Source organism: Diabrotica virgifera, chromosome 2 (assembly GCF_917563875.1).
Source record: "Diabrotica virgifera virgifera chromosome 2, PGI_DIABVI_V3a".
Lineage (NCBI taxonomy): Eukaryota > Metazoa > Arthropoda > Insecta > Coleoptera > Chrysomelidae > Diabrotica > Diabrotica virgifera.
Genome location: NC_065444.1, coordinates 99,383,815 through 99,397,872, shown reverse-complemented (window position 1 = coordinate 99,397,872; position 14,058 = coordinate 99,383,815). Strand labels below are relative to the sequence as shown.

At 29.9% G+C, this 14,058-nt stretch overlaps 1 long non-coding RNA gene across 1 annotated transcript; it reads right to left on the bottom strand.

Annotated features, from left to right (window-relative positions):
- Positions 1 to 5,603: 5,603 nt before the first annotated feature.
- Positions 5,604 to 13,687, bottom strand: LOC126879579 (uncharacterized). The gene is made up of 3 exons (XR_007696132.1): positions 13,374 to 13,687; positions 13,193 to 13,264; positions 5,604 to 5,941 (listed from the first exon to the last, which is right to left on the bottom strand). It is a non-coding gene; the product is annotated as an uncharacterized LOC126879579 (long non-coding RNA).
- Positions 13,688 to 14,058: the final 371 nt, after the last annotated feature.

Genomic DNA, 14,058 nt, shown 5'->3' with positions numbered 1-14,058 from the left:
GTAATATTGACTGACACTATGTAAAATCTTGTTAATTTTGAGGTTGCAGTCATAAATTTCAGGGGAAATTTATGACTGCAACCTCAAAATTAACAAGATTTTATATATATATATATATATATATATATATATATATATATATATATATATAACATATTTGAAAAATATATAAAAAATAATTCTTACATTCCATTTTCACCGCAACCCATTCAAACGATTAAACTATGTGCTTGGAAGTAGCTTATTTCCACTTAAATCATTTTGTAAAATTAAAAAATAATTGCCAATTTTACGCACGAAAGGTTTCACGATTTCAATGCCTTTTGGATGATAAACAATTTAAAAAATAACCTTAGTTATACAGGGTGTTTGGTAAAGAATGGGCCATAGCTTAACCTTAGATTCCTGAGGTTAAAATAGGTCGATTTAAGCTAACTTAACTTAGTGCAAAAGTTGATAATAACCGAAATACAGGGTGTCAAAATTAAACTTTTATTTTATTTATTCTTGAATATTTCCTGACAGACATGGGATAACAACACGAAATTTGGTAGGCGAGGGTTTTTGGGAGGATAAATCCAAATTCGCCACCAAACAAAAATGATGTATTACCCAGAGGGCGCCACATAAGTCTTTCAGTGCTAATTTAATACGTTCAGTTTTTTTATCACCCACTCTATATACTATTTGAATAAAAAATTTTATTTTCCTAATATTTCTACTTAAAAAAGGTATACCACATTCATCTAGCTAAACTCAACAGTTTTCGAGATAAATGCATTTTTAATCTGCGATAAAACATTTTTTGTGCATAATATCATTGTAGTTAGACCCGAAAAATAAACTTGAAACCATAATAATTGTGCCAATATTTACGTCATTGCATCGCAAATTCCATTTGAAGAAATTTGCGATACCTTTTTGTAAATTTTTATGGTTTTAAGTTATTTTTCGGGTGTAACTACAATGATTATACCATTCATAGGAGATTCTGACCAATAGAAAGCTACAAAAATAAAAATTAAAGTGATAATTTTTGATAATATCCCGTCGTCAAGTATATTACGTCAGATACTCTTCGTTGCTACGAAAAAATACATTCAGTGACATTAATGACAATTAATGTTTTAAACATTATAAAAGTGATGACTTTCAACCGTCAAATATTTATAACAACTGTGTGTTTAATTGTACTAATTTTTACTTACATAAATAAATTACAATAAAATTTTGGTTTTGAACAGTTTTATTTATGAAGTAATCGCAGCAAATTGCACTCGATCTCTAAAATTATTATCGAATTTTTGCCCTCGTGACACTTTGACATAATTTCTAATAATAATAATATTAAATAATAATAAATTTAAACTGCCAAAGTGTCACTCGCGAAAAATTCGATAATTTTAAAGCTCTTGTGCAATTACTACTGATTATTTCATTCATAGAAGATTCTGACCAATAGAAAGCTACAAAAATAAAAATTAAATTGATAACTTTTGATAATATCCCGTCGGCAAGTAGGTATATTACGGCAGATTCCCTTCGTTGCTACGAAAAAATATATTCAGTGACATTAACAATAATTAATGTTTTAAAAATTATAAAAATGATGACTTTCAACCGTCAAATATTCATAACAACTGTGTGTTTAATTGTACTAATTTGTACTTACATAAATAAATTACAATAAAATTGTGGTTTCGAACAGTATTATTCATGAAATAGTCGCAGCAAATTACACTCGATCTCTAGAATGATTATCGAATTTTTGCCCTCGTCACACTTTGACATAATTTCACTCCCCTTCGGATCGTGAAATTAAAACTGTCAAAGTGTCACTCGGGAATAATTTTAGAGCTCTTGTGCAATTAGGTACTACTGATAATATCAAAAATTATGTTGCCTGGCAGATTTAAAATGCATTTATCTCAAAAAGGGTTGAGTTTAACGAGATGAATGTAGTATACATTTTTAAAGTAAAAATATTAATAGAATAAAAGTTTTGATTCAAAAAGTATGTAGAGTGGGTAATAAAAAAATCGAACCTATTTAATATGCGATGAAAGGCGTATGTGGCGCCCTCTGGGTAATACATAATTTTTGGTGAGGAATTTAGATTTCTCGTCCCAAAAAAACCCCGCTTAGCAAATTTCGTGTTATTATCCCGTGCCTATTAGGAAATATTCCAGAATAAATAAAATAAAAGTTTACCTTTGACACCCTGAATTTCGGTTATTATCAACTTTTGAACTAAACTAAATTAGCTTAAATCGACCTATTTTAACCTCAGGAATCTAAGGTTAAGCTATGGCCCATTCTTTACCAAACACCCTGTATATAAATAGTTGGCTTTAAGAAAGCACAGCATGAATAAACGAATTAATAATTTTGGCAATAGGTTGAAAGTAATACCTTCTGGAAAGGATATTTTTCGAGATTTAAAGCAGTCACTAAAAATGGTTGCTTGATTTTCCCCAAAAAATAAATTTAGAACCGAACATTTTGGTATACAAAATGCCCCCTTTATGTCAGTTAATATTAAAATAAATTGTTCAGTTTATAAAAATGATTGTGTCCCAGATAGAAGGCAGAAGTTTTTGTTAAAACATTTAAACTGCACTTGGTCATTCGTGGTTACCAGAATTCTAATAAATATAAGTAGTTAATATTGTAAATAATACTTAATTAGCTTAGTTTTTATATAACTATTAATAGACTGTGAACACTACTAACAGACTACTGTGAAGATATTATGTTCTAAGCAGTATGTTATTTTGAATAAAAGTGCTATTTTATTAAATTATTTGTTTACATTTATTTTTTTATTCATGTATGCATATTTATGTGCATATTTTATATTTTTTATATCTGTCAAAGTCTTCTCATTATTCTAATAATCGGCATGTTCCAGTTGTTTATTTATTACTAAAAAATGAAGTAGCTAACAAATTTAAGACAGTATAAATAAATCTTTGATGCCTTTTTTCGAATTATTTTTTTAAAATTTGCTTAATCCATTTAATCAGTCACTTATTTTTACAAAAGTTAGTGACCGGTTTATCAATGTGTGGAAATATTAAAATAACCTTATCAGCACATTAATCACATATCGCAATATTAAAGCATATCAGCTTAACCTTACATGTGACCCAAATTTGAAGCCTAACACTTGTTTTTAACTAAAAATAATAAATTAGTTTGGGAAGTGTATTGACGCCAGTATTTTGGCATTGTTTCAAGTCGCATAAGTGAATACTCTATACCTGGCAGGAGGTAAACTACCAATATTTTAAGTTTTCTAAATAATTAAAAATTTTAATTTTAACTATTTAGAATGGGAAATAAGACACAATATTATTAAAAAATGATTTTTATTAACGTTTCGACGCCCAAATCGGGTGCCGTTGTCAAAATACAAAATACTATTGAAATATTTATATATTTTATTATATATTTATTTATATATATATTATATATTTATATATTTATTTATTTATTTATATATCACAAATATATCAATAGTATTTTGTATTTTGACAACGGCACCCGATTTGGGCGTCGAAACGTTAATAAAAATCATTTTTTAATAATATTGTGGCTTATTTCCCATTCCAAATAGTTAAAATTGTAAAAATGCCACAAGAAAATAGCTTCAGAACAACATTAAAAATTTTAAAATATGAAAATTTGTAAGAAAAACAAAAAATATTTTTCCTTTTCCCTTTTAATAGACCATGCAATAATATAGGTACAAACTAGAGATCTCAATAATATTAGAATAACTGAGCAGATGATAAGTTTAATATCTGGTCTTAATTCTATCACATGGTGCAATAAATTTTCATTGTACCATGATTCTATCAATAGCCCAGTAAATGAACGGGAAATTCGGCAATACCGTGTAAGTTTCAGGGGCAACTACGAATTGCATGAAAATTTGGATTTAGGTTCTACTTACCCTCCACTTCAAAGTTGAAATTGTGCCGTTGGTTGCTTTTACTTGGGGGGTGACAGTCACCCCTTCTCGGGGGTGAAAAAACATACGTTCAAGATACGACCGGAAATGCATAAATTGACTGATTTTAAGCAACTTTTGTTCTATAGAGTTTTTTACGTCTATAGAGTCAATACTTTTCGAGTTATCTGCCATTGAAAATGTTGATTTTTCGACAAAAAAACTACGTTTTCAGACGGTTTTTCGCAAATAACTCAAAAAGTAAATATTTTATCGAAAAAATTATCCTTAGCAAAAGTGTAGCTTATAAAAAACTCAAAAAATGAGTGAAGTCTATAGTAGTGTATCAGTAAAGTCTATCAATCGAACAAAAACAAAGTTGTAGCTCATGAAAAATACGTTCTTATTAGTCTAATTCCAAATCAAATATTTCAAGGTGAAATCACCGAATAATTAAGCACTTTTCGGGAAAAACCCATTTAAACTTTTTTAAAGTGTTTATAAAAAGCTGTGTTTTAATTGTTAACAAAAGTTTTAATATTAAAAATAAGCGAGTTACGCTCAAAATAAAGTTGGCCCTCTTTTTTTTTGTAAAAAATCATGAAAATCTCGCCGTGTTTAGTTCCCCAAATAAAATTAATCACTACCGCTTTACAAACAATTTACTTACCTATCTATTTTTTATATGATCTGTCAGTCTCACCGGTTTAAAGTGTTTATTTTTGAAAGGGTTATAATTGAGAAAGCTTGAATGGGTCACTAATCATGAGTGTATGCAAATTTTGAACAGCCATATATTAACCAATTTTTGTCTTACGGGGGAACAAAATAAACTAGCATATTTATAATAGCAAAACCTACATTTCTTTACCCTTTAAGATTTTTCTTATCACTAATACTTTTTAAGTTATTTTGAAAAAATGAAATTTTTCAAAAATTTTTAGAAAATTTTTTTTACTATAAAACCAAATGTTTTCAAAAATAAGCACTTCAAACCAAACAAACTTACAGATCATATAAACAATACACATACAGTTAAAATAGATGGTAAAGCCAAACGATTAATTTCATTTAGGGTGCTAAATAGAGGGAGGTTTCCACGATTTTTTTACCAAAAAAAGGGGCAAACTTTTTTTTCAGTGTAACTCATTTATTTTTGATGCTTTAAACTTTTGTAAAAAAAACAAATAATAAGCTTTTTTTCGATAATTTAAAAATGTTAATAAGGTTTTCCCGAAAAACGCTTCTTTCTTCGGTGATTTCGCGTTGAATTATTCGATTTGGAATTAGACGAATAAGAACGTATTTTTCATGAGCTACAACTTTGCTTCTACTCAATTTGTAGACTTTACTGGTACATCATTTTTTTCGTTTTTTTGTAGGCTACACTTTGGCTAAAAATATTCTTTTCGATAAATATTTACCTTTTTAGTTAATTGGGAAAAACGGTCTGAAAACGTAATTTTTTTGTCGAAAAATCAACATTTTAAATCGCGAATAACTCGAAAAGTATTGACTTAACTAAAAAACTTTATAGAACAAAAGGTGCTTAAAATAAGTCAATTTATCCATTTCCGGACTCATTTTAAACACGCGTTTTTCGTAAGATAATATTAAATTAGTGATTTCGAAATAAAATAAATGATACTAATGTTTGCTTTAGGTTTTATTAATTTATACCATACAATGAAATAATTCTTCGAAAATCATCGTACAAATATCTTTAGAATACACTATGGTAAGTTTGCGTAAATTCTAACAATTCTACAGTTGAGATCTTGAATAAATACAATGATACCTTTATCATCTATGTACACGCTTAAACAGGATATCAATGGCAAATGCGTTAGCCTCGTAAAGTCACATCATAAGTTAAACAAAAATAGTAGACCAGGGCATCTAGGAAAAATAAATCGATTTTGAAATGCAGCAGCTAGAGACTTGCAACTTTTTGCATTGTGTTTAGGATGATGTCAGAAAAAAAGTCTACAATAGAAAAATGGGTGGAAATGCTTAATCATTCACATTTGAAAGTAAGATCGTATTGACGCGGCTGTAAATGTGAGTGCGAGTGAGATGCGCCATTGGACTGCCTGAATGGAACTTCTGTCACACTCATCATGGACGGCCGCCTAATACGTGCATGGCGCTCATTATTTTTACTTAAAAATAACAGCTTAGTAATCAAATAATGGCAAAAATGTCTTCAGGATCTTATAGGGGGCCTTTAAACTTTGATTTAGTTACTTTCTGACTTTTATAGTAATAACTTTTAACCGAATTATTAAGCCTTGAAAATCGCCATTGTTTGTTTTTTTCAATTTTAAAATGCTTTTACCTCGAAAACGATTAACTTTAGAGAAAAATTATAAGAGACCTTTTTTATCCAGAATGGTCCAAAAAACCTAAAAAAAATTGTTGCGGCCAAAAATATTGATTTTTGCAATTTGATTAAAAACAAGTTGAAAATGTATAATAACAACATTATCATAACGAAAACTTTGTATATTTACGTATTTTAATTCATAATATGGAAAATTGCTATTATGAAAAGTAAGTTAGAATTAATAATTATGTTTTAATGTGCAATTATATCATTATAATTTAAATGTTATGAACTATAAAGGTAGTTTACTCTTGATCGAATTTCATATTTTTTATATACCTCGTATAAAATTAATAAAATTTTATATATGATGGTTGCATCATAAATCTTAGAACATGAAGAGCTTTTTATGAAGAATAACTTTTCTTCGTCAAATTAAAAATAAAAGAGTTATAAATGAAAATGTTGTTAGTATCCGTAATTTGAGAAAAATCTTCAAATATATTTTTCCATTAGAAGGATGTAATTGCACATATCAAACCATATTTTTTTATACCAAACAATATTATTTCATATACTGTCGGTTCGCTAAACTCAGACACAATTGGCTAGTGATTTTAGTCAATAATTTTGCCAATTCGACAAAAAAATAATTTCTAAATAGTTAATAATTACTAAATATTTAGTAATTTTGCCAATTTCGGCAAAATTCTCAAAAAACAAAAAAATTGCCTACTAAAATCACTAACCAGTTGTGTCGAGTTTAGCGAACCGACTAGGTATATTTTAATTTCATATTTCGTAGCAAATGGAACAGTCCATTTATCATAAAGGGGAGGGCGTACGGGTATCAACCTTTTTAGAGCTGTTAATAACTTATTGCTTTTAAAATATTATACTTAAATTGTATTTTTGAACATCTTATTTATTTTATATAATAATTAAATTCATTATCAAATGTCATTGATGTTTTATTAACACTTAATTTAAAATTTAGTTTGACATTCACGAAGTGTCAAACTGAAATGTAAATAACAAATAACCTATGTTATGTTTAACCACGGTTCTTAGACATTACTACGGTTGCCTAAATCGACTAATGAACATTAAGGGTGAGATTACGTCACGAGAGTTTACTGTCATTTGAATCGTAATATGATTTTTTTCGAATCCTGAGAAAAAGAAGTATTTTAGAAAAATCTAAACGCAGGATGCAAGATTACATTATTACCGAGGGCGGAAAGCCCCTTAGAATAAACAATCAGATTCTATTGAATGAAATATTTCAAATTAAATATCACACTTCTCTTTTATTTTCAGCCCTGTAACTTATTAAAATAAACATTATAGAAGTTTTCAGGGACTTTCAGCCCTCGGTAATAATGTAGTCTTTCATTCTGAGTTTAAATTTTTCAAAAATATTTATTAGTTTTCTCAGGATTCGAAAAAAATGAATACAATTAAAACACATTGAGAATTTTGACATGCGTCAAAATTTTACATTAACTTAATGTAAAATTCTGAACTGTTGAATTCCAGCTTCCCTAATAATTATTGTACATCAAAAGACATTAGAAACTATTTGTAGAGGATTGAAATCTGTATTGGAAATAACTGTTAAAATTGGTCTACGTAATTAAACATATTCCAAAATTTTGTAAAAATGTAATACATTTTAGTTTTCAGCCCAAACTTAGGCCACACACAATGCAATAATGTTCACATTTTTGAACTGTCAATATTATTATTTTATCATCTATTGTTTAAAAACAATACAGTTGATAAGATACCCTCAGTTGCGGAGAAAGGATTAATACTAAAGATTTTTTTATTCAGTCAATGGTGTGAGCACTGTCAGTTAAATAGTAACGTGTGGCCTTACTTTTACACGCATACCTATTGTGGCAAATGTATCATATTTTTCAAAATTTTGGAATGCATTTAAATCGTAGAACAATTTTAACTTTTGATTTTAATAGATTTTAATTCTCTACAAGTATTCTCTCATGACTTTTAATGTAAAATAATTAGGGAAGCAGGAATTCAACAATTCAGAATTTTACATTGAGTTTCCTATGGCCCTTTTTACGATTCACCACCCGGTATAAGATAAAATGTGTACTATTTGTCTAATTATTTCATAATAACACAAATAATACACATATATACACAATAACACACATTCAATGATCGAAAATCATTTAAAAATATGGGAATGTAAACTCTTGTGACGTAAAGTCAAAAATATAAGTCTCCCCACCACCGTCGGACAAGACAACCGTAATAAAGTCTAATAACCGTGATGTTTAACAAATCGAGATTTAAAAAAGTAGCCTACTTCCTAATCAACCATTTGAGCTGACGTTTAGTGCGTCGGTAGGAGATAACCGGATTGTGACGTCACATTTTAGAGTTTGAGGTCGATTATCTCGAAGACGGTTAGAGGTATCGAAATGCCGTTTTCAGATTTGGATTCAGAAGGCAAAACTACATAAGAATCCATCGATACACTGGCTCTAAGTATTGCAGGAGCGGCGACGCAATAACACACAGACTTTTGCAAATTTATAAACGAAAAGTTTTCGTTGAAAATTTTTTTTTAAAATTTGGACCACTTTTCGCGTAGGCTACTTCTTGAATCTTATTCCGGAATGTCTCACGAATGTGAGTGCAAAAAAATCTCATGGGAATATTTTCTCCAAAGAACCCGCCGTTTTCGCCTTGTCTAGAGAAGATAATCACCCAATGTGACGATCTGCGGGTTCCCAAAGTCCCAAACACTTTTCTATAACCTTAGCTAATGAACTTAGCCATAAATAACAAAAAAAAAATAAAAGGGTTTTAGAAACCATTAGTTTAAAACTTAGCTGCTCAGCGAATACCACAAACATAAAGAATAAACAAAGTATAGCAAGGGAAGTAATATATGTATACAGTAGAACCCCGCAAATCCGAACCCCGCTAATCCGAACGTTCGGCAAATCCGAACCAACAGAAAGTGAACAAAATAAAAAAATTCACGACAAAAACTTAAAAACATGTTTATTATACAGAGTAAAACCAGAAATTGAACAATGTACACTCAAAGAAAAAGGTACCGTAATATCAATAAAAATGTTAATTCAGACAACAAACGCAATATTTAAAATTTGTCCAATTCTTGGTTTTATTGGGACAACAAAACGATGTTCATCAATTCATTATTTTCGTTCGTTGAGCCAATGTATTACGTTTATTGAATGGACGAACATTCATTATGTATACCATAATATCACTTTATTGGTATTACGAACTCTGTTCACTGAATCAACGAACATTATTTATTGAAACAACAATGTCGTTATTTGACCGACGAAGACTATTTGTTGTGTCAATAACAGTGTTATTTCTCCTAACGTATTTCGTTTATTTCTACAATTATTTCCGTTTATTGTTACAATTAATTCCGTTAATTCCCACAATAAGTACGGTTTTTCTTACAATCAATTCTATTCATTCTTACAATCAGTTTCGTTCATTCCTACTATGAACGTATTTTATATTAATAATTACTGAATGCAATAGCCCAATGTATGATATTAATTGATTAATAATAATTTTTTAAATCCCCCTTTTTTGTCCTTAACCTAAAGGACTTTACACTGTGTGATTTTTCATTAAATTTCACTTATACAGTGTACTGGAATAAGTGTTACACTCCCCCCGCCCCTTATTAACTTATTTATTTTTAGCACATCAGCAAAACGCTCGGACAGGTCGATTTTTAAAATAATCAAAGTATATTATAACATCAATGTTTCGAAATTTACACGATTCCTCTTCAGGTGACAGGCGCGGCGTAACTTTGATTTTTTTTAATGGGAAAGTACGTCATGTGACAGCTTATTTAAAAGCGTTTGAAACAGTGATTCCAAAAATGTATAACACTTTAATCCTTTTTGAAAGAGCAGGTGCAAAATTTCGATTTAATTCTCTTTAAAATCATTCATTTTTTTTTTTGGAATTCTGAGAAAACTAATGAGTATTTTTGAAAAATTTAAACGCAGAATAAAATATTACATTATTATCGAGGGCAGAAAGTCCCTTAGAATAAACAAAAAGTTTATGTTAAATGGTATGCCTATTTGAAATTAAAAATCATACTAAATTTTCTCTTTTTCACCCCTGTGACTTATTAAAATAATCATTATAGAGGTTCTCAGGGACTTCAGACCCTCGATAATACTGTAATATTTTATTTTGCATTTAAATTTTCAAAAATAATAATTAGTTTTCTCAGGATTCGAAAAAAATGAATACATTTAAAAAGAATTCGACCGAAATTTCACGATAATAGACACACAAAAACTTCCTTCTACTACGGACTACACTTGAAAACGAAATGCAATTATTATTCGGCACTTCGGTAACACAGAGAAGCTAGGGGTATCACGATAAGGAAAAGCCGTTAACTTTCAAATGGTCAAGCAAAACATTTATTGTCTCAACAACTACGATTATTGTCACAATAGACGCATTGATTGTGGGTATTAAATGCAGTAGTAGATTGATTAATGCATTCGTTGTCACAACAATCAATTTACATCTATTCAATAATCATATATTACTCTATATTAACAACATTTGTACATTGTTTTAATGAAATCTGTACGTTGTCACGATAAACCAAGGTAATTGCTTGTCATCTACGAAATCAAGAACGTGAGTTGCTGCCAGAATTAACAGTATTTATTAAATATACGAAACTAAGTTATTGGCTGAATAAATTGAGTGTTATTGATTAATGTACTCTAGTTATTCTCACAATTATTATTCAATCATTGTGACAATAACCAAATACATTCGTCAATGTCTAAAAGTTCGTTGAAACAACAAATTAAATTGTTGTGACAACGAAATACTATTCAGTAATCACTGTTAATCAATATTACGAACTAAATTTTTTTGAGTGTAGGATTAATAGAGCTTTGACATTTAAAATTTCTTAAAAATGAATATGTACTTTATACGTAGTGCTTATAAAGGTTACCTATAAACTTACTTCAATTCTCTTGCAGTCAACTAAGTCCAAAAATATTGTCCACACTCTTGCGAGAACGTTTTGCGACTCAAAATCAAGGACAACGAAAGCTTTGAATTATTAGTTAGGCTAACTTTCGGATAATCCGAACTTTTCGGAATCCGAACAGGCTGTCCCCCCAATTAGTTCGGCTTTGCGGGGTTCTACCAGAGGCGTAGCTACCGCCGTATCAGCCGTATTGATTATACGGGGCCCCCGACATTCAGGGACCCCAACGCGGCATGTCGAAACAAAATTCCATTAAAAAAGCTGAACAAAATATTATGCAATTATTTCACTATTAAAACGCTTTGAAACAGTATACATTTATTGTTGGGATATCGACATTTTCGTGTAATAGATTCTTTATTATAAACTATATTTATGTACTGTACAGGTAAATATCTATTTTCTGCCTCTCGCCGTTCTATAACAACAGAGGTTTTTTGTTTCCAAGCTACTTCTTATTCCCTATTCGCCGTTGGCTGTGTGAGATATTGTATAATGTATTATGCGAAATTCCAATATTTGTTATCGCTTTACCTTTGATAATAATTTGAAACATTGAAACACTGTGTATTGTTTGCGTATATTTTCGTGTAATCTCTTCCTTATCTATAAATTGTATTTAGGTATATCTATTTGTCGGCCCCTCGCCGTTAAAGAAGAGTTTCTTTGTTTACACTCCTTTTCAATGTCTATTCACCCTTAGCTTGAAAAAACTGAATCTGTTTAAAACAATGAGTCTCAATTCAAATCTGTTTTTCGACTTTGGATTATTAGAGTTTATTTTATTTATTATTATTTAAACGCTTTGTCCATAAAACTGTAAAATTTTCAGTGACAATAAAGTATATTTCTATTCTATTCTATACACATGTTTTTACTGCTTTTGTTGAACATTTTTTATCACTATCCCATATCAGTCGTGGAAAAGGGCCCCGCGACAAACTTTAATAGGGGGCCCCTGTGGGGCTAGCCACGCCACTGGGTTCTACTGTATATCATAAAACGTCTAGGTAAACTTAATGACTACTCGGTAAGCTATACACGCGCATCAAATATTTAATATCTGTGGCTTGGTTCTAAAAGGGTCAATGTCAAATTTTTGCTTTTTTGTAGAGCTTTCTTTAGAATTTAATATTGAAAAAACAGAACACAAAAACTTGGCCATTTAACACCAAGCCACATAATGTGGCTTAATGCTAAAAGGGCCAATATAAATTTTTTGTGTTTTGTTTTGTCAATATTAAATTCTAAAGAAAGCTGTACAAAAAAGCAAAAATTTGACATTGGCCGTTTTAGAACCAAGCCACAGATATAATGTATGAAGGAACAAGACTAAAACTGGACTTTTCCAGTAAAAAAGGCTGAAGCAGTACTAAATTGTGAATGAGATACCTAAGAGAATCTTAAATTTATCAGTTTGCAAGATAAATAAAAATCACCTATGATATGTCAAAACAAAATTTTCATTGAAATACATAATATTTAAATGCATAAACTGAGAATGAAAGTCAAAATTGGACAAAAGACTTGGTGTATAATATCCGTTTATTACTTACAAATTGTACTGATGAAGAACATTCGTTTTATATCTACAAAAGTTGGTGTGGCATTATATCAAATCATGTAACCTACGCAATTAAATTTATCCGCAATTACATATTATTTATTATTAAACCCAGAAGTTACTGTAACATATCTACACGTGAATTTGAATGTTACTTATTACTAATATACGTGATAACAACGTTGGTGTTTCCATCAGTCATATTATTATAATTATGGAGAACAGCGAACACTGTTTCAGATAATAGATATTTCAGATTTGCAAAAAAAAATTACTCACCCAAAATTTTATTTAACACAACTCGTGAAGTCACTTATACACAGCTGTCACTCGCATCAATTAGCACTGTAACTGTAACAAAAAAATTATAATATAATTTAAATATAATATAATTTAATAAAATTATAACATATTATGTTATGCTATTGAAACATAAATAAGATATGTAATAAATACATACACCGATTTGCGTATATCCATCAAGTAGCGGAACAATTCATAAAGACGTAAAACATATTTTTAGTTTTATCTTCTCGCGCACGTGTAATCAACTACTATGTTATGAAATTCAAGGTTAACAAAATGTTGAGTCGGAATCAAAAGGGTCATCGGTCATCGCTTAAAAAGGTGATTAAATATTTAAGTAACCCCATTTTTCATAATCAAATTTCTAGTATTAAATACAATTCAGCATTAAGTTTTCCTAGAGCTGAGGAAACATCGATTCCCGATTCAGTAACTGAAGGTAAGTACTGATATGGCAGTGTTATAACTACAAACGCCTAACACTTCTTTTGAAATGTTGTTGCTCAGAAAATAATAATGGTATAAGCCCAAGCGGGGATTCTTGCAGTTACTCGAGCGCGTGAGCGCGTCTGATTATCATATGGGGAGAAACCTGGTGCCCTGCAGATGTACCTCTACCATATATTGGCACTTACTGCAGGGGAGTTCGTTAAGAGGGGCCGAAAAAAAATCTATCCTTAGAAAATCTCGAAATCGTCAGATTAAGATAAGGTAATTTAAGTACATACAAAACAGTGTATATTTAAAAAATCTGACGATTTGAGCGGGCCGCGGCCGTAAGGAAATGGGCGAGTCTCGAAGCTTTACAAGAAAAAAAAGCGAATATTTCGCGAAATGAA